We start from the raw sequence: 22,940 nt of genomic DNA, 5'->3' as shown, positions 1-22,940 counted from the left end.
TGTATGTGACCAGGAAGTGTTTCTCTTCCATTGTCGACAGGTCCACCAGGGGTCTGTACACCGGAGGATGCTGCCATCTCATCACCTGCCCCAGCGGGCGTGCCCTATGGAGGAGAACAGCGAGCAGAGAGTCATCCAACACTGACGTATCACAATGACTTATTTTCAGAAACGTTATTATTCCGCAATGTGCTGGTATCTGTCTTTATTCCCGGCATAGATAGGTGTAACGCAGTTAACATCCATCCATGTGGCCTCCTGAAATGGCGGCTGCCTGACCTGTAAGGTGGGACAAGGGGATATGAGGTAACTGCGCTGGCGATGTACACCGTCGCGGTAGGCGGTTGAAGACCGCAGCGCTATTCTGCATTGGTTAACTTTGGCCCTATGGGTCCCAGAAGCCAATGACGATGTACGCTGGCGGTGACGGTACGCACCGCTGCGGATGTGACTGTCATTTTCTGTCTGTTCCCTCAATTGATACCTGACCTTCAACAGGAGAGGACCTACACTGCAAGTGCTGCTGTGACCTCAGTCTGGAAGCGACGATGGCTCATATGTCTGGGGAAAGCGCCCCTGCCTTCACTTCGGAGGAGTTGGAGAAACTAGTGGATGGGGTTCTCCCCCAGTACACGCAACTGTACGGTCCTCCAGATAAACAGGTGAGGACACTGTGAGCATGCTGGCTGGGCAATGCCTGTTTTGAGTGGTGTGGATGGAAGATACATGGGGGGGCTGAGGCCTGCATGTGCAGATGGTGAGTGTATGTGCTTCAGGGCAAGGGTGGGAACTGGAGGGCAATGAGTATGATGGTCCGGACGAGTAAGTAATTTCCTTTCCCCCTGTACCATTCCTCTAGGTCAGCGCCCACCAGAAGAAGGGTATTTGGCGTGCCATCGCCAAGGACGTCCGGAGCCTGGCGGTCTACCACAGACGGAGCACCCACTGCCGGAAAAGTTGGGGGGACCTGCACCGCTGGAGCAAGAAGACAGCGGAGGCCCAGCTGAGAATGGCCAACCAACGTGGGAGGGGTGTCCGTCGCACCATGACCCCCCTGATGTTCCGGATCCTGGCGGTGGCCTATCCAGAGTTGGATGGGCGCTTGAGGGCATCACTGCAGCCACATGGGGGTGGATACACTCTCATTCAGCTGACTCTGCGCGCAATACAAGGTGTCTGGGTGGGGGAGGTGGGCAGTGGGTTCCCCTAGGCCAGGGCGAACTTGGTAGGCAAGGTCCCTTGTGCGGCAGGCTATGTGGCACCCCAACCTCACCAGTGGTAAGAGCCATCTACACCTAGTCAGGCTCCTGTGACTTCCAGGTGTCCAGCAATTGGTCTTAGACCTTGTACCCCATGGTCAGCTGAAATTTATAGGAACTGTTAGTGCATAGCGTAGTGCAGAGGGCTGCTCCATGTGTGTTGTGTCCGCCAAAGGTAGTGGTGTTGCATGCACTGAACATGTCTTTCTTCTGTCTTTCCCCCCCTTTTTGTGGTCTCCCTGTTCTTGTGTGCAATAGCATCATCAAGCAGAGGAGCATTGGCACCGGAGCAGGAGGGAGCTGCAACCCACTTGTCCGTGGAGGGCGAAACAACGGAGTCTGAAGCCACCAGTGGGACGGAGGGTGAGGGGAGCTCCACGGCGGGGACAGGAGCAGACAGAAGTGACAGCGACTCCTCCTATGATGGGAGCTTCCTTGGCGTGGCGGGCACCTCTGTGCCCACCGCATCAACAGGTACAGCCACCACCCCCTACCAGTGCCGCCCTCCCAGCAGCCCCTCAGCGTGTGTCCCGTGCCTGCTCACCCAGGAGGGTAGCATCTCCTTCGCCCCAGGCACCTCAGCCCCTGCCCCAGTCAGCCCTGCTGCCCTCAGTGAGGAGGCTATTGACCTCCTGAGATCCCTCACTGTTGGGCAATCTACCATTGTGAATGCCATCCAGGGTGTAGAGAGGCATTTGCAGCAAACAAATGCATACCTGGAGGGAATTCTTTCTGGGCAGGCAGCCCAACAGAGAGCATTTCAGTCTCTGGCCTCAGCACTGATGGCAGCCATTGTCCCTGTGTCCAGCCTCCCCCTTCCAACTTCCTCCACCCAGACCCAATCCCCTGTACCTCAGCCTATCCCAAGCACACCATCAGACCAGCATGCACACTCATCAACACACAAAAGTGGCTCAGGCAAACATAAGCACCACACATCCCACAGGCACTCACACAAGCACCATCCCCATGCAGACACAGCAACATCCTGCCTCCACTGTGTCCCCCTCATCCACGTCCTCCTCCCCCCTCCCTGTCTCGTCTCCACTCACACCTGCATGCACTACATCCTCAACCACTGCCTCCATCACCAGCACACCCATCACCACACACCGCTCACGTGCACTCACCATCCCCACTACCATTCACACATCCCCATTGTCCTCTCCCAGTGTGTCAGTGAGCCCTCTTCCCAAAGTACACAAACGCAGGCACACACCCACCCAAAAGCCATCCACCTCACAACAGCCTCCGCCCTGTGCACCTTCACCCAAATTCAGCAGACGTACACCTCCTACAACCACTACCTCTACCTCCACTCCAAACCCCCTCCATCTTACCATCCCAGTGTGTCTAAAAAACATTTCCTGGCAAACCTTCACCTCTTCCCTTCACCTCCCCACCCCCCGTCCTTCCACTAGGGCCAGGCTTTCCAGGTCCAAGACCAGCACCTCAGCCACCAAATCCCCAGGCACAGTGGTGCCAGCAACTGTGGGGTCATCGAGCGCGCCACACATCAGGGCTGCCAGTGTGCCACGTAGCAAGGGCAAGGACATTCCGCCACCTGCCAAGGTGAAAAAGGTGCCCACATCCCGGAGGGAGAAGCCGAAAGTACCATCCACCAGGGGCTCAGCAAAAACCAAAGGGGACAGGGGCAAGACAACTACGGCACCATCAAAGCTGGGGAAGGGACAAAAGCGGAAGAGCAGGTCAGGAGAGGGCATGGTGGCACCGACTGAGGGACCAGTGTCACGCTTTCTGTCCACGCCAACCTGTACGGCGGCGAACACCGCTAGCTGCCCAGCCACAACAACTGCCACCTGCACCGGCCCGGCAGGTCCCCAGCCTTTTCCCCAGTGGGCAGCCATCCGAGGTTGCAGGAGATGTCCTGCTGTGTCCCTCAGCAGGTGCTGACCCATGCACCACTGCCAGCACCGCCGCCAGCACCGCCGCAACAGACAACGCCGCAAGCACCGCCACCTACACCTCCCCTGCACGTCTACAGCCTCAGTGACAGTCTCCAGCCTCTTCCCCAGTGGGCAGCCATCTGAGGCTGCAGCAGATGTCCTGCTGTGTCCCTCTGCAGGTGCTGACACATGCACCGCCACTAGCACCGCCGGCAGCACCGCCGCAAGCCCACCGCAACAGACACCACCGTAAGCACTGCCACCAGCCCCGCGGCGTCCTCGGACACAGGCACCACCGCTGACATGGCTACCATCCCAAGTGGTCAGTCATCTGAGGCTTGAGCAGAGTTCCTGGACCCTGGGCGGCTTCCATGAGGCTTTTCTTCCATCATTGTTTACACCTGCAGGTGGAAGGCGCAGCCACAGCAGTGTGGGGTATGTCGCTGCCTCCATGGCGTATCATGCTACCTGAACCTCGCAAATCTCGTGGCACGCACACCCAGGTGAGGGAATTGTACCGGCTACACTGCATGTGGAGCACTCTGGGCACCAGGCCCCCTCCAGAACCAGTGGAGAAAGGAATCCACTACCTCAGTCCTTGGCAGGATGATGCACTCTGGCCACAAAGCCCCCTCCAGAACCAGTGGAGAGATACATCCACTACCTCAGTCCTTGGCAGGATGAAGCACTATGGGCACAAAGCCCCCTCCAGAACCAGTGGAGAGATACATCCACTACCTCAGTCTTTGGCAGGATGAAGCACTCTGGGCACAACGCCCCCTCCAGAACCAGTGGAGAGCTGCATCCACTACCTCAGTCCTTGGCAGGAGGAAGCACTCTGGGCACCAGGCCCCCTCCAGAACCAGTGGAGAAAGGAATCCACTACTTCAGTCCTTGGCAGGATGAAGCACTCTGGGCACAAAGCCCCCTCCAGAACCAGTGGAGAGATACATCCACTACCTCAGTCCTTGGCAGGATAAAGCACTGTGGGCACAAAGCCCCCTCCAGAACCAGTGGAGAGATACAACCACTACCTCAGTCCTTGGCAGGATGAACCACTCTGCGCACCAGGCCCCTTCCAGAACCAGTGGAGAAAGGAATCCACTACCTCAGTCCTTGGCAGGATGAAGCACTCTGGGCACCAAGACCCCTCCAGAACCAGTGGAGAAAGGAATCCACTACCTCAGTCCTTGGCAGGATGAAGCACTCTGGGCACAAAGCCCTCTCCAGAACCAGTGGAGACTTTTATCCACTTGCGAGACTGTGGCTTGGCACTCCCCAGGATAAAGCAGTGGGCAAACCACCCACTGGAGAGACTTGTGAGACTGTGGCTTTGCACTCCCCAGGATGAAGCAGTGGGCAACCCACCCACTGGAGAGACTTGAGAGACTGTGGCTTTGCACTCCCCAGGATAAAGCAGTGGGAAACCCACCCACTGGAGAGACTTGAGAGACTGTGGCTTTGCACTCCCCAGGATAAAGCAGTGGGCAACCCACCGACTGGAGAGACTTGAGAGACTGTGGCTTTGCACTCCCCAGGATACATCAATGGGCATGGAGCCCCCTCGTGCAGCAGTGGTGTTGTGCGTTCATCAGGCTGAGGTGCCCTCCTCCCGCTCCCCCTGAGGTGCCTGTATATTTTCGATCTAATGCCCCAGTACTGTTCTCTCCGTTTCCAGTCAGGTATCATGTGTGGGCCTCGCCCATGCATTTTGAGCCCAGAGGTCCACGGACAATGATTAGTACACTATCCGGTCTTGTGTAGTTGGTGTACATATTTGTATATACTGAATTTTGACTTTTGACTAATGGATTTTTAATGATTAGAATGGTTACAATCATTTCCTTTTGTCCTTGCGTTCTTCCAGGGGGTGGGGGGGGGGGTGTATATGTAATGTTGTTGCATGTATTTGTGTGTATGTTGTTGTGTGTGAGGGTGGGGGTGTTGCGTGTTGCATGTGTGTGTCACTCTCTTTCCTCCCCCCTTCCCCCTCCCCCATCCACTGTGTTGTAGGTGCAGTACTCACCGTGGTCGCCGTTGCCAGCGTTTGTACTCCTGGTAGAAGAGGAGGTAAACCAACATGGGCAGTACATGGAGTTCGGGCTCCATGGCGTCCTGGTTCCTCGTTGGGTGTCGAGAGGTGAGTGTTTTCCCTTCTGTATACTGTTTCCGCCGTGCTTTTGATAGAGTTGGTTCCGCCCCGGAAAAAATGGCGGAGAGGCCTCTTGTGATACAGTAGGCGGTACTTTGTCTCCCGCTTGTCTGTCGTTTCTACCGCCGTGGCAGTCAGAGTGTTAAAGTGGCCGTCTATGCTGGCAATTTCCGCACCGGTCGTAATTCCATTTTTTTTCTTGCCTGCCTGTTGGCGGTATTACCGCCGCTTTAACACCGACCACCAGGGTTGTAATGAGGGCCTTAATGTCTTGATATAGTTGGTCCTTTTTCAGTGTCGATGTATGTTTTTTTTGTTTATGAAGAAGTGGGGTTGTTCAGACTGTAACCATGACAAAGGTCCTGTGGGGATCAAAACGCATTGATTATACTCAGCGAAATAACTATTTTCTGAAAGCATTGGAACTGGGAGTGCCGCTACTTCTTGGAATTGAAGGGATACTGTGGATATATATATCTGAAGCACTCAGGCCGCAGTGATCAATGTACCCCAGCGGGAGTGGCGCGTTGTGGCTGAAGCAGCACCCGACTGCATAAATCCTGAAGCAGAAAGGACATGCACACTCAGGAGGAGTTTATTAGACCAAATACCAGCCCCTACACACACACATATATATCTATATATTTATATATCTCTATATATATATATCTATATATATATATATAAATATATATATATATATACACATATCTATATTTCTATATCCATCTATCTATATATATATATACATATATACAGGGAGTGCAGAATTATTAGGCAAATGAGTATTTTGACCACATCATCCTCTTTATGCATGTTGTCTTACTCCAAGCTGTATAGGCTCGAAAGCCTACTACCAATTAAGCATATTAGGTGATGTGCATCTCTGTAATGAGAAGGGGTGTGGTCTAATGACATCAACACCCTATATCAGGTGTGCATAATTATTAGGCAACTTCCTTTCCTTTGGCAAAATGGGGCAAAAGAAGGACTTGACAGGCTCAGAAAAGTAAAAAATAGTGAGATATCTTGCAGAGGGATGCAGCACTCTTAAAATTGCAAAGCTTCTGAAGCGTGATCATCGAACAATCAAGCGTTTCATTCAAAATAGTCAACAGGGTCGCAAGAAGCGTGTGGAAAAACCAAGGCGCAAAATAACTGCCCATGAACTGAGAAAAGTCAAGCGTGCAGCTGCCACGATGCCACTTGCCACCAGTTTGGCCATATTTCAGAGCTGCAACATCACTGGAGTGCCCAAAAGCACAAGGTGTGCAATACTCAGAGACATGGCCAAGGTAAGAAAGGCTGAAAGACGACCACCACTGAACAAGACACACAAGCTGAAACGTCAAGACTGGGCCAAGAAATATCTCAAGACTGATTTTTCTAAGGTTTTATGGACTGATGAAATGAGAGTGAGTCTTGATGGGCCAGATGGATGGGCCCGTGGCTGGATTGGTAAAGGGCAGAGAGCTCCAGTCCGACTCAGACGCCAGCAAGGTGGAGGTGGAGTACTGGTTTGGGCTGGTATCATCAAAGATGAGCTTGTGGGGCCTTTTCGGGTTGAGGATGGAGTCAAGCTCAACTCCCAGTCCTACTGCCAGTTCCTGGAAGACACCTTCTTCAAGCAGTGGTACAGGAAGAAGTCTGCATCCTTCAAGAAAAACATGATTTTCATGCAGGACAATGCTCCATCACACGCGTCCAAGTACTCCACAGCGTGGCTGGCAAGAAAGGGTATAAAAGAAGGAAATCTAATGACATGGCCTCCTTGTTCACCTGATCTGAACCCCATTGAGAACCTGTGGTCCATCATCAAATGTGAGATTTACAAGGAGGGAAAACAGTACACCTCTCTGAACAGTGTCTGGGAGGCTGTGGTTGCTGCTGCACGCAATGTTGATGGTGAACAGATCAAAACACTGACAGAATCCATGGATGGCAGGCTTTTGAGTGCCCTTGCAAAGAAAGGTGGCTATATTGGTCACTGATTTGTTTTTGTTTTGTTTTTTAATGTCAGAAATGTATATTTGTGAATGTTGAGATGTTATATTGGTTTCACTGGTAATAATAAATAATTGAAATGGGTATATATTTTTTTTTGTTAAGTTGCCTAATAATTATGCACAGTGATAGTCACCTGCACACACAGATATCCCCCTAACATAGCTAAAACTAAAAACAAACTAAAAAGTACTTCCAAAAATATTCAGCTTTGATATTAATGAGTTTTTTGGGTTCATTGAGAACATGGTTGTTGTTCAATAATAAAATTAATCCTCAAAAATACAACTTGCATAATAATTCTGCACTCCCTGTATATATAGATATATAGATATAGATAGATGTATATATATATGATTTTTGTTAGAACCATGTTTCCTAAGGAAAATAGCAGTTTTTTGACTTGACTATATCATAGACGCCGTTTGACGGCTCTTCATGAAATTTTCCAAAAAAGATGTGGAAGTGATTCCTGTTGCGCATTGAAAGTTTTGGGGTGATCCAGCAAGTGGGGGCTGAGAAAAAGAGGGGTCAAAAAGTGTGTATTTGCAAATTCACTGCAAAAATGGAAAAAGAAAGTGCGGTCTCCAGTGCTTGTTTTTAATTGAACCCCTGGGTGTCCCATGTCCCAGGGGCATGCTGTGTTTTTTTTTAAATGGAGGGGGGTGCACATGGCCCGCTAAGGTCTTATTTATGCCCTGGGGACTGCCACCTCCCCAGAGCTTAATGTAAGTACCATATGGGTGGGCCACGTGGCCCCCGATCCCTGGGAACCACCATCTCCCCAGGGCAGAACACGTTATTGGTAATAGGGGGTTCCTGCAGACCCCGGTGCCCTGGGGACCGCCATCTCCCAGGGTTCAATGTAGATGTTAGGTGGAGGGCTGTATGGCTCCCCTGCAACCTGGGGATTACCACCTCCCCTGGGCAGAAAACCTTAGTGGTAATAGGGGAGTACTGCAGACCACCCATGTCCCGGGGACCGCCATCTCCCCGGGGCCTAAAGATAATAGTATGCAGGTGTGCACCTCCCGAGGTCAAAATGGTGTAACTATTTAAAGGTGGGGTCCTTTGGACCCCCAGGCCTCCGGGACCACTACCTCCCCAAGGCTACTATATAAAATAATTAAGGGGTCTGTCACAGATCCCCAGCTCAGGAGACTGTCACCTCCCTGGGACTACATTGAAATGCTGGTGGCAAAGAGGAGCCAGGAATTGCCCTGGGGGTACAACAAGTAGAAAGTATATCTCTCTCCTGTAAGTCTAAACAGACAGCACAATCTAGCATAATAAGACCTTAAGAGATGTACAGAATATTTTTTTATTCTTTTATTTTATAACCATCAACCATGTATAAATATACATAAATCTTCTAATTCCTATAAAATATTTAATCAAAATTATCCAAAAAAAACCTTAACCAATTCAAAACACAAAACAAATATGAAAATATATAAACAAAGATCATAGACGACTAAAAAAAACAACAAACGACCAACATATAAACAACATGAAGACACCGGAATCACAAATCACAACACAGATCTACACTAAACTGAGTATAATTTATGAATCATAAATTTTCTTTCATTATAGATATGGAATTCTTATATCATTCAAAGCAAAAGACAAACAAATGTGTGGATCATATCCACATCATCTCCAATCCAAGGCTCAGGCAGAGTCCATGTAACCAAAAGTCCATGTAACCAAAATGGTGGTTGGTATCACACACGTCAATGCTCATAATTTCAATTTTGATTCTCACTGATGTGGTTTGATCCGGTACATCTTAAAATGTAAGTTATTATTTTTTTGAGAAGTATTACTTCATCTCTTTTTTCGTCGTCATTCCTGCCGACGTGCGTTTCGGTGGGCTTACACTTCCAAAAGTATCAATCTTACTGACAGCCACCTTCATCAGGGCATTTTGTCTATTATTGAGCATGGCATCATTCCTTCAAATCTATCTGTGAATTAAAAACATAATATTCGCCTAAATTCATCATAATCCATATCGTGGGGGCATGACGAATGTACATCTATCTGTTACAGTGGTACTGCACCGGTGTTTGTGAGTAAAATGGTCCACGAAGGCACCAAAAGCATGCTATAAAGTGACGACCACAAGCAACTTCCAAATGGAAGAAAATTCGATTTAGGGGTTAATGTATCATCAACACTGAGAAATTGCTACAGCACATGCAGCCGTACTTCACATGAACAATTGCCTACAACGGTGAAGAGCGGAAAGTAACTCTGCTAGAAACCGGTGTAAGTAAGAAGAAAAAGGCAAAAAGCAGGGCGTGACGAGCCTCGTGAAGTATAAGAATAAAATTACAAGAACTCATGTCGCCCCAGTGCTAAAAAGAATGTGACAAAAAAGAATAAGTAATGTTCTTACCGGGTCAGCATAAACCAAAGGAATGGCCACAGATGGTATAGAAAGGGGGCAGTGACTGCTGGGAATGTAAAAGAGCAGTCAGGCATATTAAATAAAAAACTCAAACAAATATGGCAAAAGTGAAAGCCGGAACACGGCTAGGGATACTGTTTCTAATAACAACACTTAGCAAACAGGATGAAAAACGGAGAGTCCTCAAGTCTACAGGAGGAAAAAGCAAACTGGTTGCTTCCGTGCAGTGCTGCGATTTACAGCGTATTCACACGCCTGCTGCTAATTGCCTATTAAACATTGGCAGGTGCTAAAGCAGTAGAAATAGATGAGGGATGTGCATCCCTGCGGCTAGACGGCTAAAAAGTGGCAGCCATCTTCAAATGGAGTAACAAATGAGGAAAAAGGGGGGCTCCTGAAGGCAAAATTATCAAAAAATGAGAATCCCAAAAAAATTATAAAGAGAATAAAAAAAAAGGCAGAGAAGGCAAAAATGAAGAATAGGAAAATAGCATGCGCAGCCTTCCAGGAGGTAAATATCAGCATGCGCGGTATCCGCAGAGGGGACTCCAAAAGAAATCGAAGTAGAAGGCGTGAGGAAATCTTAGGACTGAAAGCTACTCTGGAAAAGACACAATGAAAATCGGCACAGATATCACAGGGGGACCTCAGAGGGCATTATGCCAAGGGATCTCTTCATTTAGGCCCTTTTTGAAAGTCTCTAGGAAGAAAATCCAAAAAACCTCCTTCTTCTTCCTGAATTGTCCAGAGTTAATATCATCTCTCAAATATATTTTTTCTAGGATGGTCCATCTAATGTCCTCCTCTTTATGATTGAAGGCCACCCAATGAGAGACTAGGGGGGCATTGGGTTTCCTAGTTCTAATAGAGGATTTATGTTCAGAACTCCCTAGATGTCTCACCCACATAACCAAGATTACATGGGCATTAAATAAAGTAGATCACGTTTTTTGATCTACAGTTCATCATGGTGGTGAGGGAGATTTTTTTTCTTTTATATGTTACATCTTGTGAAACTATGGCTGTTTCGCAGGCATGGCAATTACCACATGTACAATTGCCTCTAATGGGATCCAGTCCACCAATAGATCCTTGCACCAAATCTCGTGTGCGATTCACTGTGGATTTAACCAAAATGTTTCGCACATTTTTGTTCCTCTTGAACGCGAATAATGGCTTCTCTAAATATACAGACTCTTCATTCGTGTTCAAGATATGCCACTCAGAATTAATGATTTTTCTAATTCTATCATTTAGAGTTGAGTGATGAATGATGCATGCCAATCTGTCATTGCCGGTATGTTCCTTACTCTGAAAAAGTGTGTCACAGTTGTGGTACTTCGCTCTTTTGAGCGAGTCTCTTATTACTTTAATCGGATAACCTCTCTGTTTCAATTTGTCGGAGAGGACATCAGCATGTTTAACAAACTCGCCATCTCCGTACAATTTCTTAGCCTAAGAAACTGAGAAAAAGATATGGCCTGCCTTTGACTCCTGGGATGGAAACTTTCGAAGTGTAAAAGAGTATTTCTAGCTGTAGGTCTGGTGAACAGTGACATGACAAGGCATCCATCTAGATGTTTATTGTACACATCTAGGAACTCTACTTGATTATGATTGTGTTTGATAGTGAACTTCAGATTGTCATCGCACAGATTCAACCATAGAAAGAACTCATATAGTTCATGTTCCTCTCCTCTCCAAATGTAAAAAACATCATCTATGTATCTACACCATAAATGTATATTTTCAAAAAATGGGGCCACCTCATTGTAAATGTGTTTTTCCTCAAACGCTAAAACATATAGATTAGCTACGCTAGGAGCACATACAGCACCCATGCTTACACCTTTTATTTGTTGGTAGGTGGTTCCATTGAACTCCAAATAGTTGTTAAACAAAACAATTTTGAGACATTTCACAATGAATACGTGTATAGGATCTGCTCCCAGATTACAGAGATATGACTCCACACAATCTAACGCTTGTTGTTGGGGGATATTAGTGTATAGAGCCTCTAAATCCATGGTGACTAATATTTCCTGTTTAGAATTATACTCTCGACCCTCTAATTTGGAGATCTAATGGCCTGTATCTCGGACGTATGAGGGGAGCCGTGTAACCAATGGTTTCAGGAAGGTTTCAATGTATTGGGACAATGGTTCAATGGCTGAACCAATGGTAGAGCAATGGGGCGTAAAGGGGGATCTTTAGAGTTTTTACGCACTTTGGGGAGTACATATATGATGGAACGTCTAGTATATTTTGGTGTAAGAAAATCAAACTCCTTCTGACAGATAAGCCCTGACTCTAATGCCATACTGTTCGCATCCTTAATCTGTCTTTTGATCCAAACCCCTGGATCACCTGGAATGGCTCTGTAAAATTCAGAACATTGAAGCATAGCCAACATTTTCTCTATGTAATATGCAGTGCCTAATATTGCAATGCCACCCCTTTGTCACAAGGTTTTATTGTGATTGCATTATTCTCTTTTAGATTACATGAATCTGTACTTTCCTGTTGGTTAAGGTTGGACTTGGATTTAGGAATATGTTTTAACATATTCTCAAATTTCTGTGTGACCGCCTTTTCAAAGATGGCCACTTCTGGGCCTAGAAGTTCTAGACCAGGAATAAAAGTTGATGGCGGTTTCAGACCTGATCTATTAAAATCAGACGGAGGGGAAGAGAAAGCAAAATACTTCTTGAGGCTGATCCCTATGGCTGTCTCCTCCTATGTTTCAGAGTGCCGTCCACCAGGACACAGCTGTTTGCTCTGACTTGGCAGAAGCTTTGACACCTTCTGCCAAGTCAGAGCAAACACTCTGCTTCCAGGGGGAGAGAGCTGTCAAAGTTCTTTTGCCTACTTAAAGCAGAGGTTTCATCTTTTTCTTTGCCCACAAAGATGCTGTCAAGGAAAGAGAAGAAATGATTGCTCTTGCACATAGGGAGCCGAATATTTAGCAGCTCCCTATGTGCAGCTCCCTGTGTGCAAGAGCAATGTTGGCTTCCGTGGGAAGCGGAGAGCCAGCTGGGACCACAGGGTCTTTCAGGCTTCCCCCCTGGGGGCACCCAGGTCTTATGGCCGAAATCAGCCCAAGGAGGCTGCTCCCCTCCCCCATTGAAAAGTGGTGGGCCCCAGGGATAGGGTCCCTGGTGCCAAATTTGGCTGGGGGAAGGGAGCCGCTTGGCTCCCCTCTGGGACACTGGCCACTTACCCAATGTGCTAGCACTTGCTAACTAACCAGTAGAAACTACTTCACCTGGGTAGACATTTTGTGCAAAACTGTGGACTCTTGTTGCATAAACGAGCAGGTGACCTTCCGTTCTAACCATGAGGCTCTTTTCACAGAAAATAAACCTCAACAAGAAGCACAATTTTGGTGGTGCATTCTTGATGCCGAGGAATATGAGGATATCCCCCCAAACCAATAAGCACTTACGTCTTAAAGCTAACAAGAAGGACCCTGGTTTGATGGAGATTTACGTCTTTGTAGTCTCATTGGCATCTCTATAGGAGGATTCAAGTTATTACAGAATTCTAGAGAGAGGTGCATGAGGAACAATCACATTTCCAAATGCACATAAGGTCGCTGGAGATAGTTCCATGTGGGCCATCATGCAGCTGTAGTGTAGAATACACACTGGACATTTACCCATCGAGGTAGCACTTACCAGCCAACCAGTAGAAAGTATTTCAGTTGAGTGGACATTTTATGAAAAACTGTGGACTCTTGTTGGATAAACAGGTAGGTGCAGCTCCTTTGTGGCCGAGATACTCTTGCAACTACTGACACACCCACATAGACACTCAGACACCCACTCACAGACACACTCAGACATTCACAGACACTCATGCACCCACTCATGGACCCACTCAGAGACTCAGGTAATCAAACACACACCCACTCAGACGCTCACACACCCACTCATAGACCCACTTAAACACTCATGCACCCACTCACAGACCCTCTCAGACATTCACACACAGTGCATTGCAGGGGCATAATTTATAGTTAGCTCAGGTCACTATAACTGCTGAATTTCACTGATTTTGTTCAAGCGAAATGTGAGCCTAACTATAACATCCATTTAACCTTTTTCAGTGAATATATATATATATATATATATATATATATATATATATACTCACTGAGAAAAACAAAGGTTACAGTGGCATTGTAGTTAGGTATGATTATTATATCTTAATTTACATTAAAAAGGAGAACTTCACAGAAAAAAAACAAAGTTCAGGGCAGGAAATATAGTTTTTTCAGTGAGCTCTATCTAGTGAATTGATTTTGAAATGTAATACAACCTGGCAAAATAAACCTCTTTCCATGCCTAAGCCTTCCTTTTTAATTCTTATAAGTCACCCCTAATGTAGCCCCTAAATGCCCATAGTGCAGTTTGGATGGTATATAAAAAGTAGAACATGAATATCTTTTTGTACATGTCCTGGCAGTGAAAATCCTCCAAATTCATTTTTCACATTGGGAAGGCTAGTTCTCCCATAGGAAAGCACTGGGTTACATTAGAACAGAAAATAATGCCTAACTTCAGCTTGGGAGTAGCTAAAAAAATTATTCAGTGACTTATTTTAATAGTAATTTAAAATCCAACTTAATGGTCATGTCTAATTTTATATCATTATTTGAAAACTCACACTTTTAGAAATGTGTCATATTCCTGACTGAGCCTAACATGCCTTTCTGCAAGTGTTCACTGTCACCCAGGAGCTGAATAGCTCCTTAACTAGGTGTGAAGTAGCTTCCACAGCTGAAACAACGGGAGATGGGTTGACCTTCCTGACAGGATAGCCATCTGGGCTGTGAGTAGGAACTTAACTTCAGAAGATCACAGCCCTGTCACTGGCAGATGTAGCTTACACCTGGGCCTGCCCGCCCCCTCTATTGTCCTGATAGCCAGTCAGGCACCCTTCCCAGTGGGAAAGGAGCTGTCCCCAGAACTAGTTTTAAGTGACTACAGGGGAAGATTTGCTCACTTCCCTGGCCACACCTCTGGGATGGCCACAGGAACTCTACACAAGGAAAGAAAGTTTCTGCCATCTTGGCTTGAGTTAAGGAATGGCACTGTGGGTTAATTTACAGCTTAACACAGAGGAAGTAGTGAAAAAGTGGGAAGAGTCACCCCTGGGAACGTTTACCCCATTGGTTAGGGAGTGGATAGGACCGTCCTTCACCCAAAAGCTGGCATTTAGAATAAATCTAGCACCTGCAATACCCTCTTCATGACACACCTGCAGGAGACAAACGGGATGCACCTGCTGTTGAGACCTGCGAGTAGAAGCCTAATGACTACACCTGCTCCCACTTGTACTTAGGAAAAAGAAGTGGACTCCAAGGGTCCATTGACTGAGCTTCTGTTAAGCTACAGGGACACAAAAGCTGCAAGAATCCTACTCTACCCTGGGTTCCTGCTGGTGGGTTCTGTTGGAGAGAGTCCTTATCCCAAGTAATGGTCCTGGGGTCCTGGCTGGTGCTGGAGTGTACTTCTCCTAATCAGACTGTAAAAACTGAAACTAAGTAACTCCTTGCCAACTTTTTCTCTGAAGAAGCGGCAGGAGATTAGAACCACCAATGAGCTGAATTTGTTGAGATTGAATTGCCAGTCAGATCCATCTTGCTGGTCTGCCCCGCCGGGGGAGATCTGACTTCCAGAAAAGTGTCTAGGTTTGAATGAGAGGGCTTGACCAAGAGCGATACCAAACCAAAGCTGATCGACATCAGGACCGTCCTAGGCACAGAAGCTAGACTTTGCCCACTCAAAGCTCTCCTGCCTTCGTCGAGGACTGCACCAAAACCCTTTTGTTCAACATTGCATTGTCAGTGAACCCAAACTCGGGTCCAACTTGTAATACTTCTAGACCTGTATTCTCCTAATGATTCAGGCACATGTACCTAGTTTTGAAGCATTACAGAGTTGCCAGTTAAATTATCCGAAGTGCTTGAATGTACCAGTGTTTCTCCACGGTGTCATAGTAGGAAGAATGACTGTGCCTAAATCAACTTCTCTTCACTCCTGAGCTAAAAAGTGCCTACCACAATACATCATATATCAGATAGGTAACAGCTAACCATTTGGTCATATAAAACAGTATCATGAAAAACAAGCTAGAACCACACGGGATAAATCTAAAATGTGACTGTACAAATGTTGCCTGATGACAAGCCCAGCAGTGAGTCATACATCATGTTTTACAGTCCACCAAGAAAATATGCAAAAAATTAATTTTAGGATAACGAGTAATAGCTGCATCCAAAAAAAGTTGAACAGCATTTTACTCGAGACACAACAAGGCAAGTTGGATAACACATTAGGGGCCAGATGTAGCACACAGTTTGCACGTCGCAAACGTGCAAACTGCATTGGCGATGCACAAAACCCCTTTTGCGATTCGGTAACCTGGTTACCGAATCGCAAAACGGGTTTGCGAGTCGCAATTAGGAAGGGGAGTCCCCTTCCTAATTGCGAGTCACAGTGCAATGCCAGATTGCTTTGTGACCGCGAACGCGGTCGCAAAGCAATCGCAGTTAGCACCCATTTCAAACGGGTGCTAACCCATTCACATAAAGGGAAGGGGTCCCGATGGGAACCCTTCCCTTTTGTGAATGGCATGAAAAACGTTTTTCCAGAGCAAGCAGTGGTCCCTAGGACGTTTCATTTTTTCGTTTTGTAATGCATCTCGTTTTCCTTTAAGGAAAACGGGCTGCATTAAAAAAAAAAAAAAACTGCTTTATTTAAAAGCAGTCACAGATATGGTGGTCTGCTGTCTCCAGCAGGCCACCATCCCTGTGAGTGCCACGAGCCTCAAGGGGGTCGCAAATTGCGACCCACCTCATTAATATTAATGAGGTGGGCCTTTGCGACCACCTTACGAGTCGCAGATGGTGTCAGGGACACCATCCTACATTTCAATTTGCAAGTCGCAAATTGGAATATACCTACATCTGGCCCTCGATTCCTTCAGTTGCATGCTCTGACAATGATCCCAACTAAGGAAAAAAAGAAATATTTTCCGAAAAGTTGGAAAAGTCTAATTAAAAATAATCTTTCTCTACCTGAAACTCAGACGGCAAGGAGAAATAAATTAGAATAAATGTATATGCATATATAAAACTTATTTCTGGGACTGCAATGAGCAATGAACATGGCAAATTCTAAAATCATCTTGTTTTTCCCTCTCTTTTTGCTCTTTTTTATGTTATAATAGTCTCTTGATTTGCTTGTGTGGGGGTTGGTGACTCAGAGCATTAAAGAGCTATACTTGAACACACTAAGCCTCATGTCTAATGGCTTCCCATTGCTGTAGCAGCTGGAATTCAGACTTTTGCTGGAAACCATTTTATATTCTTTAAAAAAGGCCTACCTTAATAAGATTGCAAATGTTTTAATGGACACATTGCTATTGCTGTACAAGTAGCAATTTCTACATCAAATTTTAAGCACCTGCAGTGAAAAACGATAGTCTGTTAATCAGTGTTTCACAACTCAATGAAAACTCAATTTCAACAGAGGAAAGGTCGTTTTATGTTAGCATACAAAAGTAAATTTGTTTAAAATTAAGATTTACAGAAAATCTGCATACTGTAGTCTCACTTAAGTGCAACCCCTTCACTTGCATGACTAGAATCATTCCATGATGCGGCAGGGAATACGCTTTAGGCTCATTGATTTGAAGGAGGTACATTTGCAATATATCCCGAGTGTAAATAGCGTTGGTATTTCTTTATTGAAACTACTGATTGGAGAAAGTATATCGTTTCATTGTTTTCATTCTTTCGTTCAAATCGTGGTTTACGCACATATAAGTTACTGCTGCGTTAATGCATTAGTTTGCTTATTTTCAGTAACTAGAAAAAAATGCAATGCTGATGGATTGTAATTTGAAAAAAAGTAGTCTAACTGATCATGCATATTTGCATGGAATACAATACAACCACTTTGAGTAAGGTTTTCATTTATAAATTCGTGTAACGGGTTGGATTTCAAAGCATGGCTAACAAAGTCCGCTGATGTGCTCTGTTGCTGGTAATTCGTTTTGAGTGCAGCTATATCAACACTTAGCACCAGCACAAGGTGACACAAGGCACAGCTATTTACCTTTCTAGTTGCCTTTAAAGTGCCAGCTCAGATTGTTTCTGCTGCTTTGGGCTGTTTTAATTCAAGGGGCTGCTCCATGGGTGGTATTTAGGCATTAACACAATACCACCCATTGATTTTGAGACAAAGCCAGATCAACATTGATGATCAAACCTTTTTTTTGCACACACAAATCTCCTCATACTTGCAAATATTTCAGTTGTAATGAAGCACACAAGTAGGCATATATTTTTCAAGGTTTATCAATGGCATTGCGCCACGCAAGATGGCGGAAGAGTGACGCAAAACCTAAATGAAAATGATCAAGCCACGCAAGGATACCTTGCATGGCCCGGCATGGCTTGATAAATCTAGAGTAACACAAGGCAACGCAAGTCACTACCTTGCATTACTCTGCCCCAGAGAGGTGTTCCATGTCTGGAACTTGGTTGTTTCCACACATCTACCCATGAACTTTGGCACATTCCCAGATCTACCATCAGAGGTAGTCTTGGGAATGCATCAAGATGCTACGCCCTCCCAGGTGAGGCTTATTGAGGAGAAATAACTTCACTTTTCATTGTTTCCTCTTCCTATGTGTGCTGCACTCTGGAGCATGCAGAGAAAGAGTAACATGCTTCTCAGGAATGTTTCTGTGCAGGAAGGTATCCCTTCGTGCTCAAACACAATCCTGCCTACAACACAGGTCTCCCTGCAACACGACTCAAGGGTGCCTGTGTTGGTGCTAGGCATCAAAAAGTGTGCCAGTGCTAGGAATGGATAGGGCTGCACCATGTAATGACAAATACGATGCATTCCTGCCCTTTCTCTTTCACGCAGAGCAGCAAGAGGACTTCCTGCATTGCGCTGAGTGAAAGAATGATAAACCTGCCCCCTCATGTTTTAAATGCTAAAAGAAGGGTTTGAGCATATGATTTTGTACAAAAAGGCCACCCTGTCACTATATCTTCAGAGATTGCCAGATATTCAAACTTGTCATCATGTATTAAATTTTGTTACAGCTTCTTTAAGTATTAGGAAAAGGCTTATTCCATTTTAAATTCGTTATATGTATGTATAGTTTATCATTTTAAGCAAATATTAGTATTTTTCTGATTTTCTGATTTTATTCATGTTTAGTATATTTATCTGTTTATGTTAAGGGGTTTTAGATTGGATGTTTATGCGGTGTTTCTAGTAATGGTTTTTAAGTTTTATCTGTGTTTTATAATATTTATAGATCGGCAAATGCGTTTTGGTTCACACTTTTATGGCAATCACCGAATAAAGTTATTTGACTGACTGACACCCTGTCAGTACAACCTAGGCTAGCAATCACACACACATCTTTGCACGCCTGGCCAAAGGCAGCATGTTTGTGCACCAGCACATAGGAAGGGAGCAGTAGCAGGCCATATTTAAGAAATATACCACTGCGTTGCTCTCTTCTTCTAGTGCAATGCAGTGTAGTAACTTTGGCTTTTAGTGCAGCGTATGCTATTTTTAGTAAATCTATCCCCACAACTTTTGAGCACAAACGTGTTTTGCATGATTATGCATGGGGGGGGTCAGACATTTGCAATGATTTCTCTCTTTGTTTCTAAAGTATGATGGTGTCTTGTTGTGGTCTCGCTGCAAATAACCTTAGCCGTCTGATGCAGAGAGCATTGTTACCAATACTTTGTCTTCCTCTTCCTCATGATTAGGTGGCTTTCTTCTCTACCTACAGTCTCCGCTTGTAATTCGATTACATTCCTTCTGATTCTTTTTTGGCATTTTTTTATTAAATAAGCAGATACAATCATAATAGTTAAACAAAACAGACTTTAAGCGAAATTTAGCATCATAAGGAGCAAACACAGATCATTAATCATGTAAACTAATCTTAGACCAATCCATACTTGCAAAGCATAGCAGCAGACCAAGGACGAATAAAGTGCTGAAAAACAGAGGCAAATTCAATGGAATGCAATATCATGCGTAAGAGAGAAAAAAGGGCATAGCAGCTTAAGGGCTAGTAAAGTGCCTACGAGTAAATAGAGTTAAGATACATATACAGTGAGGATATCTCATCTTGCATATATCTATTTCCTGGCCAGAACACTTAGACAGGCATTAAACTAGATCATACAATTCACAAAGAGGTGTTGACAGTGTCCTAGATTCTATATACCTAATAATACCTAGATAATGAGATTTAAACACCACTGCCAGCCCTCCACCTGGTCTGCCTATCATGTCTGCTCCAGGGTTAGCATAATTAGAGGGAAATGCATCTATTAGGGCTGAGCCAAAGGCCTCGTTGGCCCATGTCTCAATAATGAAGACCCAGTCAGTGCCATAAGATGCAAGAAAGTCAGTAAATTCCAATTTATATTTTACCAGAGATCTGGCATTGAGAATTAATCCTCAGTTTAACCTCTAATTCAACATTAGCTGACCTCTCTGCCCCAGCCGGAATGGAGTCTAACTTTAAATTAACCTCTGGCTTGGATGAGGAAGCAATGTGCCGATAACAGATCGAAAACGTCACATGTTGTACAGCGACAATGGTGATACTCATAAGTCAGTGAAGGAAAAAGCCATACAAGAGGTAGAAACACACCTTGTAACTCAAATACTATGTTTCTGGATTACCTGATTGCCGGATGCAAATCTGGATTAGTAGAACTATGGGTCATGCGCTGGGGGCAGTCCGGACAGAGATGGGAGCAGATGGGCTTGTCTTTGGCACACCTCTGGCATGCCAGCAGCATGTCCACACACACACATGGCCATTAAATAGTAACATCTAGAATGCTAACTAATTGCCCCCTCCTCAGTCAGGAAGTGTGAAGCTCTCAGCTTCCCTCTACATCGGTTGATGCATTGCCTTACTCTGCGCAAGGAAGGCGTTCAATGTTTCCACCTAACACCCATGGATTTAGATGCATCCCCAGAATTACAAGACCTTTTATCCCTGTGGATACCCCAAAACCTTATGCCTCCCCAGGAGAGAAGCAAAAAGGAGAATTATCTTTTTTTCTCATCCTTTTTTCCCCATTTCCTGCCTTCTGCAGCACACATAGAAAGAGGAAAAAGGTTCAGAGGATTGCTTTTGTGCATTAAGGTACCCCTTACTGCACCAAAACAATCCTGCATGTGATGCACACACTTTTGCACCATGGTGCATGGGTTCCAGCGTTAGAGCTAGGCAGCCCATTGTCTGCCAGTGCTGGTGGAAGGACTGAAATGCACTGTATGCTATAGATACAGCACATTTCTGCCATTTCACCATGATGCAGGCCAGTGCTGCAAGGTGACTAGCTTCCCAGACCTGCACCAAATCCCCAAAAATATGCCCCTAATTGTCACAATGCCTACACTCCAAAGAAGCACACCTTGCCCATTGTTTAGAGGAGGTGTGTTGTGTTGCAGACTGTACGGTGAAGAATGGACCTAATACACATATCACATGGTGGTATCAGGAAGTGGTATAAGCTTGTAGGCATAGTTACTAAAAAGTGGTGCAGCCTGCACAGCAAGTCACCTTGCTGTGCCGCATAGCATCATTGGGAAATGTCAGGAAAGCACCACCTATAAGGCATATGGCATATTCCTGTCTGCAAATTAGGGTGACTAGTGCCAATGCAGGCACCCTTGCACCATGTTGCAGGGGTTCCTGTTTTGCATGCACAATTGTATTTGTGCAGGCAGAGGCACATTCCCGCATATAAACAAATTTGAGTGGCTTTTCCCTCTTTCTATCTGTGCTGCATAGGAAAAATAGTGAATTGGCTCCTTAATGCACCTCGCCTGGGGAGGCTTATGTATTTTGAGCCTTCTAAATCTGGGAATGTGTCAAAATCTATGATTATTGCACAGGAATAACCAGGACAGCACCTTGCAACTTGCACAGCGTACTGCTACGTCTGATTTATGAGGCTACTCAAAACCACTTTAATGATTTAAACGAATTTCTGTGGCTTCAAATATTTGACTTTGAGTATTGAGTCATACATGTACCACTTTGCGTGGTGCTATTGTGATTCAATGCTCTCATACATATGTTTTTAAAATGTGTCCTGCTTAACTCAGCTGAAGGCGTGATGTGCTCTTTCGTCCGTGATGAGGATGGCTCATAAAAAAAAGAAAAAAATGGCTGCGTGTAATGTTAGGTATTGTATTTCTTGCTCTTTTGTTTCTTGTGTGTCATTTTCGTCAATAAATCATCTTTTTGCAGCACATGCGCAGAGTCTCCATCTGAGTGCGGAGTCTCCACTCTAAGTGCGTACACTCTGCACATGGAGTAGAGAATTTGCACACAGGGAAGAGACTCCAAAGTTAGCTGGACCCAAACAATATCATACAGTGTATGACAAACAGGATATAAATAGCAGGAAGTTCATAACAGGAAATCTGCTTGCAGTCATTTTACAGCCTACCTACAAACAAGAACCTCTGCTATCCTGCTGCTCTGTCTTCCATATCTGTCCCCAACATGGCTGAGGGACTTGATGACAAGGCACCCCCTTTCAGGGAGACTGAATTAATAATCTTATATGTGGGGTGTTTCATAAATGATGTAGCAATGCAGCAGTATTATGTGGTATGCCTGAGGAGTCTTATCATGTAATACTAGCACGTTACCCAGAAGTGGACCTCGAGTTCACACTAGTAAACCATAGCTCAGTCCAGGTAAAGTGGCAAAGAGCAGTCAGGCTACTTAGAAGCAGATGTGTAAAGCATTTCACAACATCAACATGGATGATAACAACTCAAAAGAAAACCAATCCCAATTTAGAAACAAAGATGATTTTTATCTTAATTTAGACACCAAAACAAACTATTTTTCTAATACACAACCGGAGTTATGAATTTTTAATGTGTTGAAAAATAGAGAAAATAGAGTTCTTTTAATGGTCGAATGGCTCCAATTGAAGTCAATGGAGAAAATCTTAGTGTGCAATCAGTCATTAGTTAAGGTCTTTTGGGTCCCTAGACCAAGACTCAATAATCAGTTACTATTTACCTTGCCCAAGAAGTTCGGGTGCAGAGGTACTCTGGCTTTTCTTGGTTCTGGCGTGATCCGTGGGCACTGCCAAAATGCAGTACTTG

The sequence above is a fragment of the Pleurodeles waltl genome, chromosome 3_1, assembly GCF_031143425.1.
Source record: "Pleurodeles waltl isolate 20211129_DDA chromosome 3_1, aPleWal1.hap1.20221129, whole genome shotgun sequence".
Classification (NCBI taxonomy): Eukaryota; Metazoa; Chordata; class Amphibia; order Caudata; family Salamandridae; genus Pleurodeles; species Pleurodeles waltl.
This window is presented reverse-complemented; position numbering follows the sequence as displayed.